Raw genomic sequence first — 21,517 nt, 5'->3', positions numbered from 1 at the left:
GAGAGAGAGAGAGAGAGAGAGAGAGAGAGAGAGAGAGAGAGAGAGAGAGACAGGCAGAGGGAGGAAGAGTGAGGGAAGACACAGTTCGGGAACAATACATCGCACGCTCGAGAAATCTCTCGTAGCGAAATGGCGATTTATGAGAGAACATGTTGCGGCATTTTTAACGAAATTTTTTGCAACGACTGATACTCGAGCGAGCTGTATCGATTGACACCGTGAGGCTCACGGCCCACGTGTCGACATATCTCCGTTTCTGGTACAAGAAGCATGCAATTTTCTTTATTCTATATAAAAATTTCTACAAAATAACATAAAAATTTGTCGATTCAAACGTCACGATCGAGGTGTTGGCGGATCGTTCGGAAAATGTACATTGACGTACACACCGAGGGTACCGTTTTCGATCGTTATCATTTTTATCCGCGCGTATCCCGTGGTCATCGTCTCGCCGCTTACACGTTTTATCTGATTGTCAGACAGTCGTTTTGCACGACACGGAACAATCATCGTTCGCGCGCGCCGCGTTATTATGCATTTCGTTCTATCGGAATATCTAAATCCCTTTTGTGAGGTGTTCAATGGTGTTAGCGGAGGTGAAAACACCGTGCGAGAACACCTCGACATTAGACTGTTGAGGACTTGGACGGTCGAGGCTTTGTTCTTCGTAATCTTTCGACGAGATTACCGCTCAATGTTAAAGTTATCTAATTCGACTATCAATCTTTTACGATCGATAGCGTAAGCGCGACACAAGAGTTTACAAATACACAGTTGTATTGTAATGTAAATTTTAATATTTAATTCGTTCTCTCCCCCCTTTATAGGCTAAATTTAGAACTCCTATGTAATTTGTAGAACACGAGCACGCGCCGAGAGCATGCTGTCAATAAAATGAAATGAGTATGTGATAGTGACGAATTTACGCGACCTTACACCGAATCGCTACTCCATTATCGAGCGTTTTCTTTCTCGACTCTTCGTGCATCACGACGAACGTCTTTCAAGATTTAGAAAATTCTCGCGCTTTCAATGAATATATCGGCGGGTGTATTACAGTTGTATAAAGTGTGTTGTATAAAGATCATTCGTATATATTTAACGCAGTATAGAGACGAGACGAAATAATACAAGAACTCGCGTTTGACAGGTGCGCGCGTAGCGTTTTCTCACGAAAATACTTGCTCACTCGCACACTTTCGGTATTCGAAAACTAGAGAGATTAAATTTATTGAAGATGTTTTTTATATATACTTACGACACACGATATACGCGACGTCGATCATCGTGGACTTAAGACGCGCGAAATGCCGTGATAGGGTGGCTACTGTGTATACGTTAACTGCCGTCCTTTACAAGAAGATGAAACGCGTCACCCGCACATTCCCGCTGCAATCAGCGCGGCGATGATCCCGTTAAAATTCACGACGCGGGGAATCTTTCGCGCGTCGTCGTCAGGGATTTCGATATTCCGTAAAAGAGCCGATCGCGGTGACTTCACATTCCCCAAGGGTACACGTACACTCGTTCTCACGTCTGGATGTATAGCGGAGCTCGAAGGAGATCCAGCGCTTTACGCGTATTGCAGTGTGTTCCTCCTTTCCTCCCTTCCTCTCTCTCTTTTTTCTTTTTTTATGTGTGTATATATATATATATATTATATATATCGGCGCTTATTTCTCATGTTAATGCACGGCTATTCAGTTTCCCGTAGAAGAAGACGAGCCATGAATGGATGTGGAAGTAGGTAAACGAGCTTCAACTCTGAATTTTCTTCGACGGTGCCCCGCCTAGGGAAATTAGCATTTCAAGTGCCTTAACAGACGTCAACTGACAGCCGGTTAATCGAGGTTACGCAGCCGACTCGAAATCGCTGCTCGGAGTCGCCGTCGTCGGGCTCACGCGCGGATACACGCGTCATTTATATTTGGCACACCTCTCGCGGGCGAGCTCACGAAGATGACACGAAACAGATACCCGGCCATTTGCATGCGCGACACGCGTGTCTACAAGAGTTAACCTCATCAGTCGCGAGCTCGCGCGCTCATTTCGACGATGCTTTTCCACACGTTTCCGTAACCTCGAGTGACACGCCGGAGCGCACGGGTTAGATCATCTTCACGAGCCTCGGGACGATATTCGGGTCTGTTTTCGAAGAGAAACGAGGAGAACGGAATGAAGTGAAGTACTTTGGTAATTTCGGAGAGAATACCTCGTGTTATCCACGCTCGCGCTGCATTCCGGATGCTTTTCTCGAAGAAACATGACTCGTTCAAGAGAAAGTTACGTTTTACTCTGAGGGCCCGGCCTTAACTTTCGTTGTCGTAATTGGACATGTTGTTTCAGAGAGAGGAAGAGGGAGAGAGAGAGAGAGAGAGAGAGAGAGATTGGTTGTCTTATTGACTCTGCGGTTTACTCATTTTTTGGCGCTAACCTTCCGATATCGCGTGTAGCTCATACGCGACAAGGATGGCGAACACATCGAGCGTTAAGGGATGGGAACACACGGGATGGATACGGTTCACGAGAGTAATTGGATGTTTATCTTCTTAACGTCGTCTCTTTGTCGTCTCTTTCAGTCTTGATGGAAAATATCTGGTCTGGTTTTTGTGTCTGTCTTCATAAGAATGCGCGTTCGTTGCGCGCACATCTCCTTTTCCCAATCTTCGCGCATGGTGGTCGTGTATGATTTGGTGCTTTGGTATGTTGCATATGTTGTTCACGTGTACGTATCAATATGTAATGGTATCGGGAAGACGGCGGGGCGACCCGATTCGCGGTTTCATAACGCGAGACTCGCTCGGTCGTCGGAATATTTCTGCCTGACAAGCACTTCTGACGTTAATTTATATGAATGAGACCGCGAAATTTTATCGAGCGTCTCTTGCGACTTGTCTATTTTTCTTTTCTTTTCTTTTCCTTACCTTCGAAAGATCGAATTCTTGCTCGGACGTTTCTCCGAGCGATTTCTTTCTGTTAGATACCAGAACGCCATGGCACGCATGTCTCGACGAGCGACCGAAAGCGGGTATCTATAATTTTGTCTTTTTTTTTTTTCTTTTTCATACACCGAACACGCGCGTGGCACTAAAAGCAAATCATGAGAATCGTATAATCTTTCACGGCAAGTCACGATGCGAACTGCGTCGCTGCGTTTGCCGGGCTCGGACGCGGATGTTCACGTGAATTTAACGAACGGAACTATTAGTTCATAAGGTATAGCAACTTAGAGGAGCAATAATTAACTGTACATAGCATGTAAAGTTCTTCGTTTTTGACGATCGTCGACCAGACGATCGGCGGTCTAGGGATAGCGCGATTTTACTTGGATAATGTAATCAATGGGGGCCAGTAATTCTCTCTCGGATCTCGCACGGATTTATATACTACGGTGCGCGCAGCGTAGTCTGAATTACAATTTTCAGCGCGGCTTCGTGTTCTAAATCATTCTGAGAAATTGGACCGCATTGCAAACTATTTTGCACGACGAATACCTGCCACAAATCAGGCCTCGTCGCTGATACGAGGGCCGCAGAGACATTCAACAGTTGCACCTTTTCTCATCGATCCTACAGATATATTCGTTTCTGACGAAGTCGTTTCGAGTGAATATTGCATTTCTCGCGGATTTCACTGCTCCGTTACAACGGCGAGCAATACGAGCTGCTGAAATTTGGAGGAAGAGCGAAACAGTTGCGCGCCACTAACTATTACCTTTTAAGCATAATTGTATATGTTGCGTAGGAACACGTAGATCAATAATATAATAATATATTATGAATTACACTGTATAAACGAAGGCATTATGCTAAACTTGGTATTTTCTATTGTACCACGCGGCGCTCGTGAGGGCGGTCCCTATCGTACCGCGCACAGAGAACAGTTTGTTAGTACATTAATTGAAAAAAAAGATATATTATACATATGAATATATATATAGAAAGAGAGAGAGAGAGAGAGAGAGAGAGAGAGAGAGAGAGAGAGAAAGAGAGAGAGAGGAAGATGAATATAGATATATTGTAAATGTGGTTGTAATCATATTACTGTTATCGATATCGATGTCCTTTATTTGGATAATTTATTTATTGCAGCGAAAGAAAAAAAATATGAGAATATGTATAATTATCGTATATTCCGCGGAAAGATTAATAGTGAAATATATACTATACGCGCACGAAATTATATACATATATATATATTGCATATATATATATTTATATACGACATTATCGTAAACGCGTCCAGTGACGTTTTTGTACGAGAAAGTCTTAAAATAAAAAAAAAAAAGGAAGGTATATTTCGGCCGGGCACAGAGGCCGAGCGCGCATGTGGATTACGATAACCTGCAATTCCTAACCCACGGAAGTGAATCTTATATCGTGAAATCCGGGCGGTACCGATCGCGGCGACCGCCGTGATTTACTCAAATACGACGCGCCGTCGAGCAGTCCGCAGCGACGTGTGATGTACATACACATGGCATGCCGTGTTTCGTCCTGTGTGTGGTACAGCACCACGCACCTGTCTCGGTAACCGCACTATCGAGAGAATGTTGGTTACATATTTTAGATAATACTTATTATCATTATCATTATTACGATTCTTATTATAATTACTACTATTGCTACTATATTATTGTATTTGGCAGGGTTACGACATTAAAACCGAAAAAAAAGAACTGACATCACGTGTTGCTTCATTTCCCTGGCGAACATAATTATACTAATATATCGTAATGTTATGTATCACATCTTCAAACGTATACTAACCGATCGTACCTGTCGAACCGTTCTCTGAAATTATGCATTACGTATTGTATTAATCGCCTAATGGCACGGTTCAAAGATTAATAGTAATCCGCGACGCGATATCTCGGAGAGATGTCGGCTCCGACGCACACGATTTCCCAGGATATTGTCGACCGACCGTAATCACAAGCGCATTTCTATTTCCCGTCGCGCATTTTCCCGCTGGCCGGACAGACGAGCGCACGACGACGGATAAATTCACGGCCGAGTGAGCGGCGGAGACGCATTCGCGACAAGCTGGCAGCAGCCTACAATACGATCATTAGGCCGTTTTCCCGCGACGTAGCGCTCCGAGACGCGCGGTATCTCCGCGGTAACCCGCGCATTTGTCCCGCCACAAGCCTTTCCGCACGCTGGCATTCTGGCTAAGTTGTAGGTAGTTTCCATAGTGGGTAAGTACAAATCCCGCCGTATATATACGCATCACCAACACCACCGTCGTCGCGTGTACACGCGTGCCGGCAGGAGAATTTGTAGTCCGAACGGCGGCTATAACCGAGGCCGTAACTTAAGCGGAATACCGCCGCTGATTCCAGTCCACGGCGGAATTCTACAGAGTCAGCGCGATCCTGGATATCAAGCCCCGACGACGTGACGTCTACTCGCGTATGGACCAAGCCCAGGCTGCCCGAGGTGGAAACCGCGAGGCATTGCGGGCGTAGGCGCATCGCCCGATAACATCGTCGGATGATTTAATTGAATTCGTTGCCTGTGCGCGTGTGTTTCTTACGACGTTGCTGGTGAATGGCCGCTGCTATGGGCTCGATAAGAAGCGTCGACCTAGTGTCGATGCGTATCAAAGTATATGAATGATACAAGGTATATGCAGACACACTGCGACAAAGAAATAGAGAGAATTCCCGAGGTATATATTTCGCGATGACAGAGAGCTGTGATTTTCAAGCATCCATACGCGATTTGGTTCATCCAACGTTGGAAGAATTCATTACTCTCATAAAGTGGAAAATTTTTTTGATCGAACACACTGACAAGTAAATCTACTCAAAAGATACATTCCGATTTCTTTCTAATTTGGCACAAATGTAGAAGTACAAAAATATTTAGGCCCACTTTGAATTTCACTGGCAATTTATAGCTTTTTAATGTTCTCATTCTTATCATCAACAAGTACAACAAAAATGTACAAGAAATAAAATTGAATACAAGATATAATTAAATAATTTTAACAAAATCGGCATAGCTGAGGCACGAACTATTCTAAATTTCTTTAGCCGAGATTCCAACCGAAATATTTCAAATCTATGCTAAATCAGTCAAAAATAGTTCGAATCTCGGCCAAACCGAAAAATTATTTGTATAAATAATTTTTTTTTAATTTTTTAATGTTTTGTTTAAATATTTTATTATTTATACAAATAATTTTACATATTTGACTTTATCTTTATAACCAGCAAACCAAAAACGCTCTTGTATTTAATTTTATTTCTTATGCATTTTTGTTATACTTGTTGATGATAACATGTTAGGAGATAACATAATGTTAGGAGTGAGAACATTAAAAAGCTATAAACTGCCCGTGAAACTCAAAGCAAGCCGAAATGAAAAAAATATGACCTAAATATTTTTTATACTTCTACATTTGTGTCAAATTAGAAAGAAATCGGAGTGTAACTTTTGGATAGATTTACTTGTGAGAGAAAAAATGTTTATTTAGTGGATACTAATTGTGTGACATATGTACTTTTATATTCTAATATAAAATATATATATATTTTTCAAATAAAGAAATATATTCTGAAATAAGGAAATATATTTTCTGAAAACTTCTCAGCTTTTCACGATAGCAATTGTGTTTATTTGATTAAGTAGAAGAATTAAGTAAATATCTCTTATTAGTATCCATTGAATAAATAGTTTTTATTTTTCAGATACTTTTCTTCCTTTTCTCTCTCTTAATGTGCGTGTATACTTATTTTATATATCTTTTCCATATTTATAAAATTATGCATGGAAAACATTCTATTTGATGTAACGTATTTTAGTATTAAAATGTATTTTTCCTATGTACGATACGAGGAGCGTATGAGGAATGAAATGATGCTATTTCGTTGAAAAGATTCATCGTAAATGGCTTTCTTTGTTCGTTCGACCTAAAAGCTCGTCTCTCGCTGGAAAGTTCAAGCGCTCACTACAGAAGAACGATGGAAAAATCGCGTATTGCATTTTTCCGCGGCGTTTCCGAGCTGTGCAATTGAACGTATTGAAATACACGAATTGAGGAAAAGAGATGCGTTTCAATGAAAGAGACGCAGCCGACGCGATGTTTTACAAGTTGCATCGGAAGCCGAACAAACGTTACATTGCCGATGCCAAGTTCTCGGACAATGTTAACAAAAAGAATACGCAACAAGTACGCTTATGGTAGCGGCCGCAAGAAACTCGTACCGGTGGCCATACCATTCGTATCGCGTCCACACGTCTTCCGCGTCACTGCGCGATTGATGATGGCCATTACTATTAGAAAATGGTGTAGTCGCTATAAAGTAGACATTAAATACTCCGCACGTGTGTGGCTTACGTGGGTCTCGCGAGATCCGCGAGATACTCTCCTCGGCCTTAAATCACGCGTTTTAAAGAACGCGAGGACGATTTATTTAGACGTCGAATCTTATTGAATCGTTGAAAATCGCAAAAATTTTACGATCTCGAGGAAAGATATGTAAGGCGCATAAATACTGATAATTCTTAATTAATAAACATCTTTTAATTAATAAACAATAGATGCATAAAATACTTTTGGATGACATTTTACTTCCTCTTTTCCTTTTCTCAGTTGGTCTCTCGAAAACAATCAACTGAATCAAATTATCGATAAATGTTTTATCCAGAATGTCGACATTTTGGCAATTATAAGTTCTGAGTGGAGTTTCTACTCAAGATCTAGGTTCTAAGATTAAATCAGAACAGCAAGGACCGGATATTTCGACACAGATACTTTCTAATAATCGTCGTAAACGCTCGTATGACAAACTAAATCGCAGCGGACGAGTGCACGAATGCACTCCGCGCCTATCGACTCACGTTGATCCGCAGTACTAATGAGACACTTCGTCGACGGTAATTGCGACGTGATTTCCTGACGATTATAAATTGACACGTCGCGTCTCGCAACGCCGCGCGCACGAGTGTCAAAACGGAGGGAAAATCGCTCGGAGCCGTGCGAGCGAGCGAGCAACGTCAAGATTAGCGCGGCCGCAAATAAGGGTATCCCGCATAAAGCTCGGCGCGATTACCGCTACAGTAAAATATATGTTTGCGTATAACCCGGCACATCCACCGCTTGAACGTAACGAATGGCCAATGTGTCCGCGAGCGTTATTAATCGCGAGTAGTACTCTGCGCGGGTATATATTTGTCATCATTAGTGGGTGCGAGGTGTACATATATTTGTATACGCGGCATAATCCGAATCATACGAAGCCACTGCATTAAAGCTGTCAAGCCTACTTATCGTCTCCTAACATAATCCAACCGCGTCGCGCGAAATAAAATCTTACAACTTGTGAAGTAACTACCTGAGACACTACGTGCGCACGCGCACGTGGAGGAGGACACGCATAAACGGTTCCATTCCAGCGAGCTTGGCAAGATTTTTCTATTTTACTGGCAAGGGGGATGCAGCTCTCTCTTAAGAACTACTCTAGGCGCTCACAAACTGCTGTGTGTGTCCATTATGTCACTCCCTCCTTCAAATAGTTATTCTACGAAGCCGACATTCTCATCGATCTACTTCTCTCTCTCGTATATCTATGATTCACATGTTGATTGTACACAGACACACGCGGAGGAACCTACACAACGCCGATTCCAAGCAGCTAATAGAGAGAGATAGAGATGTCGGCAAAGATAATTTCTCAGTAGTTTTACCGTTTGCCTACTGAGAGGAGACGGCGTATAAAAATTTTTAATTCTGTCGAGGGGATCGAACTCGAGACTTTCAGTATAGATCAACACGCTGTCTACACCACGCTCGCACTCAACCTGACATTAATTAAGCAAGTTTAACCCTTTGCAGTCGAGAGGCGACCCTCAGTCGCTACTTGGTTTGATGCAGCAACTCGAGTAACAAGTGAGAAGCGACAATAACTGTTTATATTTGATCCTGATAGTATTGCAACACAATAGTTCTATCTATTAATTTATGTATGATTTATTTTTATATTAGCTGTAAAACATTTCATCAACTTTTTATTGAAACAGCTTCGAGTTGCTAGTTCCTTATAGCGAAAAAATGACCGAATGTAAAGTTGCGTCTGAGGGACGCCAGAGACTATCTCGGTGTAAAACCCATATTTCTTACTGTACCAGGTCCATGTGCGATCGGCGAGCATCGCGCGCGCCGCATTATAAATCATAGCTCGCGGGCGCGTTCGCGGCGTGGCCGCGCGATCGGATCGCGTGCGTAGAGAAGGGAACGGGATAGTACACGGTGTGGTAAAGCCGCGCAGGTAAAAGTGACGATATAATTTCATCTGGGCATTAGAAAGTGAATTACGAAAACGGTGCGAGCATGCGCGCGCGAGCGAGCCGCTCGTAAAAGGGTCCGGCGCTCTTATTGCGCTTAGTCGGTTTAATTTGACGCGCCTTAACGCCCGCGCGGGAAAAAAGATCGCGGGACGAACGAGCGTTCGCTGCGCAAACAGGTTTCCACGCCGGCCACCAGCGCAGCGAGGAAAGTCCGATTCCTTTCTTTTTTCTTACGCGGTGCGCTGACGTGAGAATGTAATGAGGCACTAATTTCATTATCGGTAACCGGCGAGATTAGAAGTATCTTTTATTGGGTATAAAAGAGCGACGATCTCTCTCTATTACGCGACGATCAATATCTCGCGCGCCAAGACTCATTAGTGACAATTAAAGCAATTGCGCCAATTACGGTAATTACGACGATATGTCGTGTAGTTTCCGGATCGTTGGTGGCTTTCTAAAAATCGATCCGCCGCGACTTCTCGTGTCAACCGCGCGAGATTTTTCGCGAGTACGTGTTTGTGCGGCACTAAAACTTCAATCGGCTGTGAGTGTCTCGTAAAGCAATCTAGTTGAAGAGTGTCGTTACTAGTCTCCGAGATAATACGGCGCTCTACCACCGTACCTATGTCGATCGATCATGCGAAAATTTTACGTTCAATCGATTATGAGAGGCGTGTTAGAGCGTCAGGGACTTCATTTTGCGAAAATGCGCGCATAGAAAAATATCTTGGAATCTAACTGGGATGCAGTACAATTCCTCAAAACAATTATGGGTTCTTATTAAAAGCGTAATGTTTCGAACATGTGATTTCAAACGGGAAACCCAAGTTTTTCCAATATTCTTCGTGATTCTTCATTTTACATTACAAAAAATTTTAAATCATTTCACTGACTTTTCTAATAATTTTATGATTAAAAAAGTCAGAGAGAGAGAGTATTTAGTATTATTTAATAAAAGTTTTAAAGCATTTCAAAAATATATTTGTTTTTATTTTTTATTCTGAATTTAAAGGAGAATTCACACTTCAGCAGAAAAGTAGAAAGCAGGAAAACAGAAGCTAATCAGAACTCATGCTGATGGTTAGGTGGTAGTTATACTTTTTGTTTTTCAGCGAGATTGGCTTTTTGGTTTTCTGTTTTTCTGCCAAGGTGCAAATTTTAATAGTTGATAACAATGGAATTTCTTGTTTGATATCATAAAATATTATTATATGTTTGATACATAAAGTATATTACTGACTAAAGATATAATGACTAAAAAGAAGTGAGTTTCCATAGCATTTCTATTTTAATTCTAGATGGAGAAGCAATGTTTAAGACAAGAATAGGATTTCCAATTGGTATCGTAGTTGGGTAACGAATTTTGGGGTAAATTTGGACATTACAATCGGAATCTACACTGCATCTGGGAAAATGTGGAAAAATTTCTATGCAGACACATTCGTTTTCATTAAAATACATTCTTCCAAAATTAAACTTATCTTTTTTCCGTTGCTATCGTCAGAATTATTTGGTGCTAGACTCCAGCGAGACAACAAATCTATTTGTAGATGGTAGTCGCGCATAATAGTGTTTTTGCGTGACGCAGCATCGCGGAAATTGTATAGTCGTTGTCGTAACGGCTGTCATATCGTACGATCTTTACGACATGATTCGATGCAGACTAACAGTCTTATAAAATGTTGCAAAGCGGAATCGCGAGTCCATATGAATGTGTGCGTAATGAGTCGCTACTTGATTAAAAGCAGCAGCGCGGCAACCGGTGCTGCGGTAGATATTTGACCGTAGATAAGATATTAACTGTTAAGCCTTGCACATTATACATATGCAAACTAATCGCGCGGCATTAGCGGAATATAATTATGCGTTCCCGGCGAGACCGAGGAATAAAGAGAAAGAGAGAGAGAAAGAGAGATAAAGAGAAAGAGAAATGTGACGTGCGTTGCGCGGATAAATTCGGTCCCTCGGCGATTTCGCACGCGTGTCGGTATAACTCAGATTCATCGGGTCTGGATTACTTTCTCGAGTACTACACGCGTACGTTTATCGCGCACATTAAAGTTCCACGTTTTATTGTTGTGCCAGTAAACGCAATATCCAATTATTGCTCGCACGGCGCGAAGCCTATGTCGAGGTTCCACGGTCTCTTTCTCCTTCTCTCTCTCTCTCTCTCTCTCTCTCTCTCTCTCTCTCTCTCTCTCTCTCTCTCTCTTTCTCTCTCCTCTTTCTCGTGATCTCTCGCTCGTTGGCTCCAAGGGAAGAAGCTGTTTCCGCGACGAACACCACGATCGAAGAAGGAAACGATCGCGCGACGATTCGACGAGCGGGGAATGTCGCTTCGCGACGCGCGCGCCAGCCGCCTGACGGGCGAATAAGTTTAATTTATCGCGACTGTGCGAAGGTTCGAGGCTGTACTTCCTACGGCTACCGACAACGACCTCTATCTACGGTCTCGAAACGGCCTTTCAGCTTTAGGAGCGAGCTCGTGTCACGATTCCCACGGCAACGGTGGCAGCGACGCGATTGCATACGTAGGTACGCGGCGCATGCAGGAAACGCCGCCGCGGCTTACGCATTTCGCGACTCTCTTGGGCGACGATCGGGAAGTTCTGAGCGAAAGTCGACATTTCTTTTGGTCTCTTTTTATTTTTTTTCTCTTTTTATCACACACTCTCTCTTTCTCTCTCATTGGCCGTTGCTGCTCGTCCACGATATCGCGCCTTGCGCAACGTCGACCACTGTCGTTCGCAATTAGCACCGATGTGATCACGGGGAATACGTGCGTCGGCGTATCGTATATCCGCGAATACGAGCGTCTGTGCCGTCGAAAGTACGCGAGAAGTCGACGAGAATAACACGGCGCATTCGGTGTACCATTCGTTTCAACGCCATGTAATGCCTGAGGGTAACGCGAGCAATCGGCGCGGGGCAAAATCGTCGGATTTTTATGAGACGGCTTTTCAACGAGCGCGCGTCTACGAGCCGCCGATCTCGGCTATTATTAAGCCGTCGTATATGGCGCAAGGTATCCGCGCGGCGTATCGAAAACGGCAACGGATGATAATTAAATCGGCGGCGATGATATCACCGGTGGCTCGCGGTAGCCCAAGGTCGCGCCCAGCCGATTCAATTGCACAATTATCTGGGAAATCAGTTCACTGGCACGACTCGCGCGCGGCGCGCTCATGAAAGGTGAGCGCGCGCGTACGCCACAGTCGCGATTACTACCTTTACCTTATCCAGTTACTTCGAAGGCACCAAGGTTACGAGAACGTTGCACCTATTCGCCGATTTCCCAGGCGTGCGCGCGCGAGAGAAAGAGAGAGAGAGAGAGAGAGAAACAAAGAGAGAGAGAGAGAGAGAGAGAGAGAGAGAGAACGCTCTCGCCAGCAAAAAATTAAGATATATATATGCGCGATGATAAATATTGCGGGGTACCGCTTGCGAGAAACTGTCGGGCGTAAGAACGAAGGAACGATCGTCGAAACACTTCGGTGCCATATTTAGAGGAGAGCCGAGAGGAGAACTATAAAACTGAGCAACTAATTTGTACCTAGAATCTCCCAGGAAGAGAGCGATCGCGAAACGCTTTCGCGCAGCTCGAGGGATACAACAAGTCCGGCGGTCGCTTCGTTCGATTGCGTAAAACACGTTGCGCATTTCGCGCTCACGCAGTAGCAGTAGAGAGAGAGAGAGAGAGAGAGAGAGAGAGAGAGAGAGAGAGAGAGACGCGCAGGTAGACACACATATACACACGCGTGTGCAGCGCGGTACTCCACGCTCTTTACACGCGCGCTCACCAAATACCATTGGCGAAATCCGTGAGCGATCAAAGAGCGTCTTCCACGTCGGACTGTAGATTATATTTTATTAGTTGACTGCACACGGATCTCTCTGTCCGTGCACGTCGCGAATTTCACGTGACTCCTCGTCTCAAATTCAAGAATCAGGCCGGCGAGCAACGCGAAACTTGCTCAAGCTATCCCACGCTCGAGCGAGTCGCGCGGTAACGGCGCGCATGCGATAATTACGCGATACCAATTATTATTTGCGTGGCTATTAATGAATTAGTGGCGCTTGATCTGTGCGCCGGGTCCCACGTTTACTGCACATGAATCCTCAGGTGTCACGGACGTCGGCGAACGTCAGTATCTATCCGCGAGCGAGCCGTATATCGCGCTGCGGATTTTATCACCTGTCGCGGCATCGATGAAAAACGCCCGCCTTTTCCTCAGCCGCGCTTTAATAATAAGTATCGCCCGCGGTGAACACGACGCCGCGCCAAGAAATTGTTAATGTCACTGTGTATGTGCGCCGCAATAATACAGTTAACCGTGTTCTGATACACGAATTCGGAATCGCGTCTCTTTTTCTCTCGCTTTTACCAGTCCTCGCTCTCGACCCTCTCGAGCGGTGTTATTCTCGTGAGCGTGACGGTATCTCGCTGATAACTCGGCGAGGATCCCGGATTTGTTCAAATTGTTCTTGGTAGAATTGGTCTGCGAATAAAAGAATTTGGCGAGTGTCGTTACTTGTGAGATATTTCGAGTAAAATATCAACTTTGAGGAAAGAAATCTAAGAGAGACTGAAAAAAATGATTTTGAGAAAAAAGACTTCAAACCAAAAAAGATCGATCTTAAAAAAATTGATCTTGAACAAATTTGTCTTAATAAAAAAATACGAAAGAAAAAACTGAATACAAAACTAATTTTGTATTCTCTCAAGATAAATACTAAAAAAATACACGAACAACGTATCCCTGGAGTCATCTAGATCCGGTCTCCCCCGCGCAATCGAGTCTGATTTTCGACAGTATCCTCGGATTTACCCCGCGACGTTTTTTGCGAGCGGTCCGTTTCCTCTCGCCTAGAGCTCGCGACGCGGCACCGTTTTATCGCGGCAGTAAACGGTAATCGCGGTACTTATTTACCTATTTGATGATTCCATCCGGCGAAAGTATAATACGTCGCGCTGTACAGCACGGCGCACTAAACTTGTCCGCCGTTAAACGCGGACGCGAGCACTCGGGGCTTGCTTTACCGATCGCCCCCCAGCGATAATTAGCTCCTTAATGCCGCCTATCACAAAACATGCCCTATCAAAACCGCCGTGTAAGTGCGCCGTAATAAACGATTAGTTTTATCGCCGCAGGCGTATTGCACTCTCGATAGAAAAATACGACCGCGCTAACTGTTGGCCGTTGAGGTCCGACCGGGATAATATGCGGAGTTGTCTGAAATTAATTCTCCTAAAACGTCTTTATCTACGGCGAGTAACAACCCGACGTAGTGGGTAACACCGTCATCTTCTGGATATTGGGATTTTTATGTTTTAACAAAGAGGGAGGGAGGGAGAGAGTTAGGGAAGAAATAAAACTCGTTTGTATCAGTCAAGCGTTTGATTGCTCAAAAATCCGCACAAAATTGTCTCGAACCGCATCTCTCGATTCTCCGCTTCGCTCGAGGTCCGTCGTTTGCTCGCTCGTTACTTCGAGCCCCGTTAGTCACGCTAAATTAGAGCGAGTATTTCCTCGTTGAGAAGTGCACGGTGCCATTCTTCAATTCGCGCTCGCGCGCGTTGAATGCACCCGTGCAACCGAGTCGTCGTCCAATCTAGCGGCCTACCCGGCCCGTTTTTAACAAGATATTTCCGTATTGTCGCGCACACACAGGCGAGAGCGCCTCTCGCCGTGCCCTCGTCCAGAGTCGTGTCACCGCTAAATGGACCATCAGGGTCACCATAAATCCTGGGACTATCAGATCACCGGCCGCGGCGACTGTCCCAGATATAACGACGAGCCACCACCGCCCAGCGTAATGGAGGAGCGCTCTGTCGACGCGCGAGAGATACTCTCCAGATGGGATCTGCACGAACCTGTCCGCGAGGACACGCGGACTACACCTGACTTCGTCATTAATCCTTTCTGGACCACGCTACCGTCGTTTGCGACGAAACTTTAAACGTCGCGCAAATACAGGCTTATCCTCCGAAAGTGATATATTTTCTTTATCTTTTGTGATTTTGTACAGAGAGCATCCTAAAACATAATTATTTATGCGAAAACAATTGGCCTATATTTTATCCCGAAATTATACCGAAAGTAACACAGGATTATGTGTTTATTTAGAAGATACTCAATAGTATCTTGTTCGAGTATCGTGGAAATAAAATTTATAAGAAACCATTTCTCGAGACATAATGATGATCTTTTAATACTTTAACGGCCGCACTTATTTTGAAAAACTGTTTCCGGAATACTATTATTATCGAAAAACATTTATTTTTTACAATATTTGCTGACAGAATAATATCGCGTATATGCATGGTCCCGTCAAAGTGTTAAGATACACCACAATCTAATCGTCGTTGTGACGCGTCGTCTACCTGACAACACGTCCGTTTATCATTCTCGCCGAGAGTTAGCGATGCACGGCATCGGCATGGGCGCAGGTCGGCACCGATACGCGTCGCGGCATCTTCGCTACGGCGGAATCTGTCCAGAAGCGCGCGGCGCGCGTTCCATCGGGGAGCTGGCTGAAGAGCCGGGGAACATTGTTAATTACACGGTCGTGCCGATATCGATGCGGCTACTGGCGAGGTAACCGGGCCGCACGGCCGCCAGTAAAGATGGCATCGTGCACACTAACGAGTAACAAGTGGCGTGACGTTTCAGTTAGGCTTTACCTCGACCGGGACTGTGTGTATGTGTGTATGTGTGGCAAGGAGGAAGATATCGGGTATGCCACGACGAACTACCTATCGCCTCGCCTCCGGAGGCTAATTAACGCGGAGATTCATTATCGACACCTCGCGCAGTTCGCCGCCTACCGTCTTAATTTAAACATTTCCCCGATGCTTCCATTATTCGCGGCTGCGATCGCGTCAACAACGCGACAAGCGTGTGACTTTTCATGAGTGACGGTTTATGACTGGCATTCAAGCGGGGTGTTATTGCGCGCATTGTCGAAGGGACGATTCGTTACTTGATGGTATAGGCGTAAGGGTATAGAAGTAAATCCGTCTTAAATATTAAAATCCAAAGATGAAATATAGTTGTTTCAATATTATGTCCATTGATAGTTCTGATTGATAATATAAAGAAAAACTGGTAAAATTAATTTTCGAATTAATTTGTAAAATTAAAACTCCTTCTACTTTTCAAATCCCTAAGTGTGTGGACGTGACTTCAATAAAAATTCTGCCAAAAATTACTCGAGATATCAAAGATAGAAAAATGTATAGTTCAAAGCGCTTGCAGGAGCTTCGGGGTACTTTGAATGTGCGACGTTTGATCGCTTCCATTTCCAGGCCGCGCTTTTCGTTCCGACTGGAAAGTACTAAAATCGTGAGTCGACTGTACGTGCACGAGAGTGCACGTCTTCCTTTTACCGTAACTTTCGAGTGCTAATGCTACCGACGTCGTTACTCCCACTTGTACGATGACGCTTTCGCTATGCAAAGTGGAAATTTGTACGAGGCGCAAATAGCAATTGGCTGCCTACTGCTGCCCATCGCCGTTCGCAAGCACCGACTACGCGCGCGCTTTGCATACGGCGCATCTGCGCCCCGCATTAAGTTAGTTACGCTTAAATGCAAATTGTCGCGTTAATCGATCGTTTCGTACCTCGCGACCGCGCTCTATAAGAGACCGGTCCACCTCATCGCTTTATCGGCGCCGAGTATCTTAAAGAATGCAGGGCGCACTCGTTGTTCCGAGAGGTCTCTCCCTCTTTTATTCCCGGGGATAGTTTCTCGTAGCGGCGAGATATCATTACGTGGCGCGTAAAATTATGGTAACTGCGCTCTCAGCGTTGATACTGAATTAAAGTATAACAGTACCGACAGGTGGACGCCCACCTGACGTCGGAACTAAAGCTGTGCCCCGGAGCTGATCGGCGAACTCGTCACAGTACATTTGACTCGATCGTGACTGCCATTCAGCTGGCAATAGCTTTCGACTCTCGCGGTTGTTTCGATAGCTTGAAACTAGAACAACCAGCAACGTCATCCCGCGGCGCGGAAATAGAAAAAGAAAACGTGGTGCACGTGTGCTGTGAAGTATATACTGTGCGATGTAACACATCAGCAAACCAGAGAAAATGCAAAAAATAAACCGACAAAGTTTTTGTGCCGAGACCTACAAGTGAGAAAGTGAATAAAAATACTCGCTCACTTCCTTCAATTTAATCAAAATGTTTAGTATAACAATAAATTATGAGTGTTTATAGATTACTTATAAATGACAATAGTTATAAAGTTAAAGAAAACTTTGATCTAAATATCGCATTATATAAAACGTTTTACAGCGTTTTTCATCATGGACAAGATGCTATTAAAAACTCGCAAGCCAAAACTTGAACCGAAAGACGTTAAAACATGCTAAATTCTTCGATCGCGGTATACTGAAAATAATAATATCTAAGAAATTAAAAATATCTACTTGGTGAATAATATATAATAATATATTTGTTTACACTAATATAAAATATTTTTTCAAATAAGAAAATACACATTTTCTTTAAACCTTAGTTATTTTCATGAAAGTGAATTGTTTATTTTATTTAAATAAAAGAATTTAGATTTAAGTAAATTTATCACACATTTGAACTCACCGAATAAATATTTTTTGTGTATTTTTTCTCTCCATGTATGCAAAAATATTCAGGAGTCTGTCCAATAATGTCTCTTTAATCAAATGCTTCGTAAAATCTATATGAAAAAGGACGGACCACTCCTGAGATTATGGAGCCCATCTGATAAAGTCGCGAAGCTAGTTGCCTTCTCCGAGGCGCTCTTTAACATTATTATCCAGTAGACGTTTTCCCGTGCAAATGATACAAGACGTTATCCCGATGGATAAATTAATGTTTAATAACGTGATGAATTAAAAAAAATTTATTAATAAATATAATTTTGTAAAATGTAAAAAAGCTCACTCTATGGCCTTCATCTACAGCAAGTACGACCCAGAAACCAAAAGCCTCCGTGGCGCAATCGGCTAGCGCGTTCGGCTGTTAACCGAAAGGTTGGTGGTTCGAGCCCACCCGGGGGCGTTTATTTTTGTTCAAGTTTTTTTTGCAAATGTTTACAGATATCGATGGGATTAACGTTCTACTGTTTTGTATACACCTCGACTTAACATTATACCGAAAATTGTTAATTACAAATTTGTTGAATGTGAAATATAAGTTTATGAGATTAAATTGTTTGCGTCAATATTAAATATTACTTATTTATATAGATTACTATTTATTAGTAAAATTAATAGTCGTCCTAGAAAACCAGATTGCAAAAATTTTCACAAAGAAGATTATTGACATACCAGCAAGTTTGTCACGAATTGCACTTAAGATATTCGCGGCGTTTTATATCGTCCGACGCACAAGACTATTTATTGTAATTCTCGCGATACTCGCACATACAAACTTTACAACTTTTTCCGACTTTCGCAATATTTTTAGGGACTCATCCGGATAAGACGATAAACGGACGCGGATGTTTGAACAATTGTCGCCATTTTGAGGCTCTTTCATACATCGAAAGTTACATCACCGACGAAGCAATACTAAAGACTGTTGATATCACGAGATTTTGTGTCAGAGAATCTCACTATTTAATAACCTTCTGTCGGTAAGTTTATCAATAAAAATATGTGAAGTGTAGATGGTAACTACACACAGAAATGCAGTTTCATAAAAATGTTAATATACTTCATTGTAGGTCCGTATAACGATAAAACATATAGATAGTTGTAAATAATAAAATTAATATTTCATTATACATCCACATATTTATATCGAATAACTAAAAACAGTCGATAATGTCATTCTCCTTCAATTACTTTCAGATTCTTCGAGTCCCCTTTGCCAATATGAAAATTTATTTAGAGTTGACAGTCTTTATCAGCGTCACACGTGTGACAAAAACTTCCCACTTGAAACTTATTTTTATTAATTTTTGATTGTCGAAGTCGGTTCCAAAGTCGATCGATGACAGCGACTCAGGGAATAAAGTAGTAACCAATCAGAACTTTCCGCTCTCCCGGAAGTAACAGACACGTAATGCGATTGGTTGCAATGTTGGGATAGTTTGTTTTAGGTACATTTTCTGTACCTGAGGTGAGACAACTACAAATATACCTGGTTCGTGCCCGTACTTCCGTACAATGATAGTAAGTTAGAAGAGGACATACGTAAAGCCCATTCTACAATTGCGTGAACGTGGATGTAAGTAGTTGTAAGTGATTACGACAACCAATCAGAGTAAAGCAATCAGTGAATAAAACATTCGGATTGGTTGACTCTTACGTTCACGACTACGCTTACGCAATTGTAGAATGGGCTTAATTTAATCGTTCTGTTCTTGTCTCATCACTGATGAGCGGACCGCGCAACGTAGGCACAAAGCGAGCTAGCGGTGAACTTTATGCATACTTTATATCATTTTCGGAAAAACATCTTTGCAAACGCGAAAATAACTTTAAAAAATTGTTAAAAATTATCCTAGAATACCCAGTAAACACAAAGTATCATCTATATTACAATGTCAGCTCAATTATATGGTATATTATGTAACTATTACTTTGATATATAACAGTTACGTTTATACCATATGATTGAGCTGACATTGTAATATCGATGATATTTTGTGTTTATTGTGTATGATCTAAATAACCTAAATAATATAAATAACCTGCAGTAACATGATCGACTTTCCCACCCATGTGCGAGAATCCCCACGTTTGATCCAACGTTATGCGGCTTTGGGCTATTGGAAAATTATTTTCAAAATTCTGGGCGTGTTACTGAGAGAATAGAGTGATATTAAGGCACATTACCATTCAAAAGATGATGCAGAGCGAAATACGCACACTTCACGTCATTTTCGAAAATACACCTTTGCAAACACAAAAATTTCTTTAAGAAACTTTAAAAAATTATCTCAGGCTTAACTAACTTGGCTTAATAAATTAGCGAAGACTAAAAACACTTCGATTCGATTTCTGGGCTTAATAATTTAGCGGAAACACAAAATACATCGGTTCGAATTTCGGTTTAGTAATTTAGCGAAAACATATCGGTTCGAATCTCGGCTTAATGGTTTAGCGGAATCTCAAAATATTCGGATCCGATTCTCGGTTTAATAATTTAACAGGAAATCGAAACATTTCGGTTCGAGTTTCGACTTAATAATTTCATTTATCATCTTGTCAACAACAAACGCGTATGCATAAGAAAATATCTCCGAAGAGATATAATACGACATAACAAGTTATAAATTATATTAATCAAATAGTATATATAGAGCGTACATAGGATATATATAAAACATATAGAGCATAAAAAAACATATATAATATATATATATAGAGCATAAATATGATAATCATTATATGTTGTAATATATCAATTTAATGTATTATCAAGAAACAATCCGACGAGAAGAAAGCCTGCCGAGTCGAAATTTCAATTGGCTATTGTTATGCAAGAATGATCCAATTTAAAAAATTAAAAGCTTTTATCAATGGATACTCCATTCACATCTTTTTAAACCAAACAAGAAAATTGCAAGCCTTATAGATGCTTGAAATGAATTAAGAAATAGTTTTTTTATTTTTACCATTTTTGCACATTTATTTTTTACCAATTTTTGCATATTTTTCTAAGGATTGAGCTAGTCAGTATTCTTAAAGAAATGGAAATGTTTGACTCGTTGAACTATTGCGAAAATCTCAGAGCTAAATTCTTTGGTTGGATCATTCTTACGTAACTTCGGCGAAATGCAAATTCCAATTCTTACTTTACTTCCCGTCGGACCCAATGCGATTTACGTCTACGTGCATGCAATCTACGTAAAGTGACGCTTTGTGTCTACTATATGAGCGTCTAAATTGAGCACTCACCATTGCGCGTAGTCCCACGTCGCCTGTAATTCACTCCCGACCGCGGTAATCTAACGGAGGTTTCACGAAAAATCCCGTCTCTCTTGAGGGGTACACTCCGAGTTGCAAATTGCGTATAAAATATCGCGAACTGCGACTTCGAGGAAATGTCGGCCTTTTGGATAAACAACGAATGTGTGCGACGAATTTAGCAATGATCTGATCGAGTTGTAATATATCACTTTAATACACGCGCGACGCGAATCGCTTATGAAGAAAACGGAATCCGCGAGCAAAGGGAACACGCGACACGAATCAAAGGCCGATCTCGCAAAA

General features: G+C 42.4%; 1 non-coding gene across 1 annotated transcript; it reads left to right on the top strand.

Moving 5' to 3' along the window:
- Window positions 1-18,279: 18,279 nt before the first annotated feature.
- Window positions 18,280-18,353, top strand: Trnan-guu. The gene has a single exon. It is a non-coding gene; the product is annotated as a tRNA-Asn (tRNA).
- Window positions 18,354-21,517: the final 3,164 nt, after the last annotated feature.

Source organism: Odontomachus brunneus, unplaced genomic scaffold (genome assembly GCF_010583005.1).
Source record: "Odontomachus brunneus isolate Ranch 3 - 2012 unplaced genomic scaffold, Obru_v1 Obru_scaffold_053, whole genome shotgun sequence".
Lineage (NCBI taxonomy): Eukaryota > Metazoa > Arthropoda > Insecta > Hymenoptera > Formicidae > Odontomachus > Odontomachus brunneus.
The sequence above is the reverse complement of the archived record's forward strand: the minus strand, read 5'-3'. Positions and strand labels throughout refer to the sequence as shown.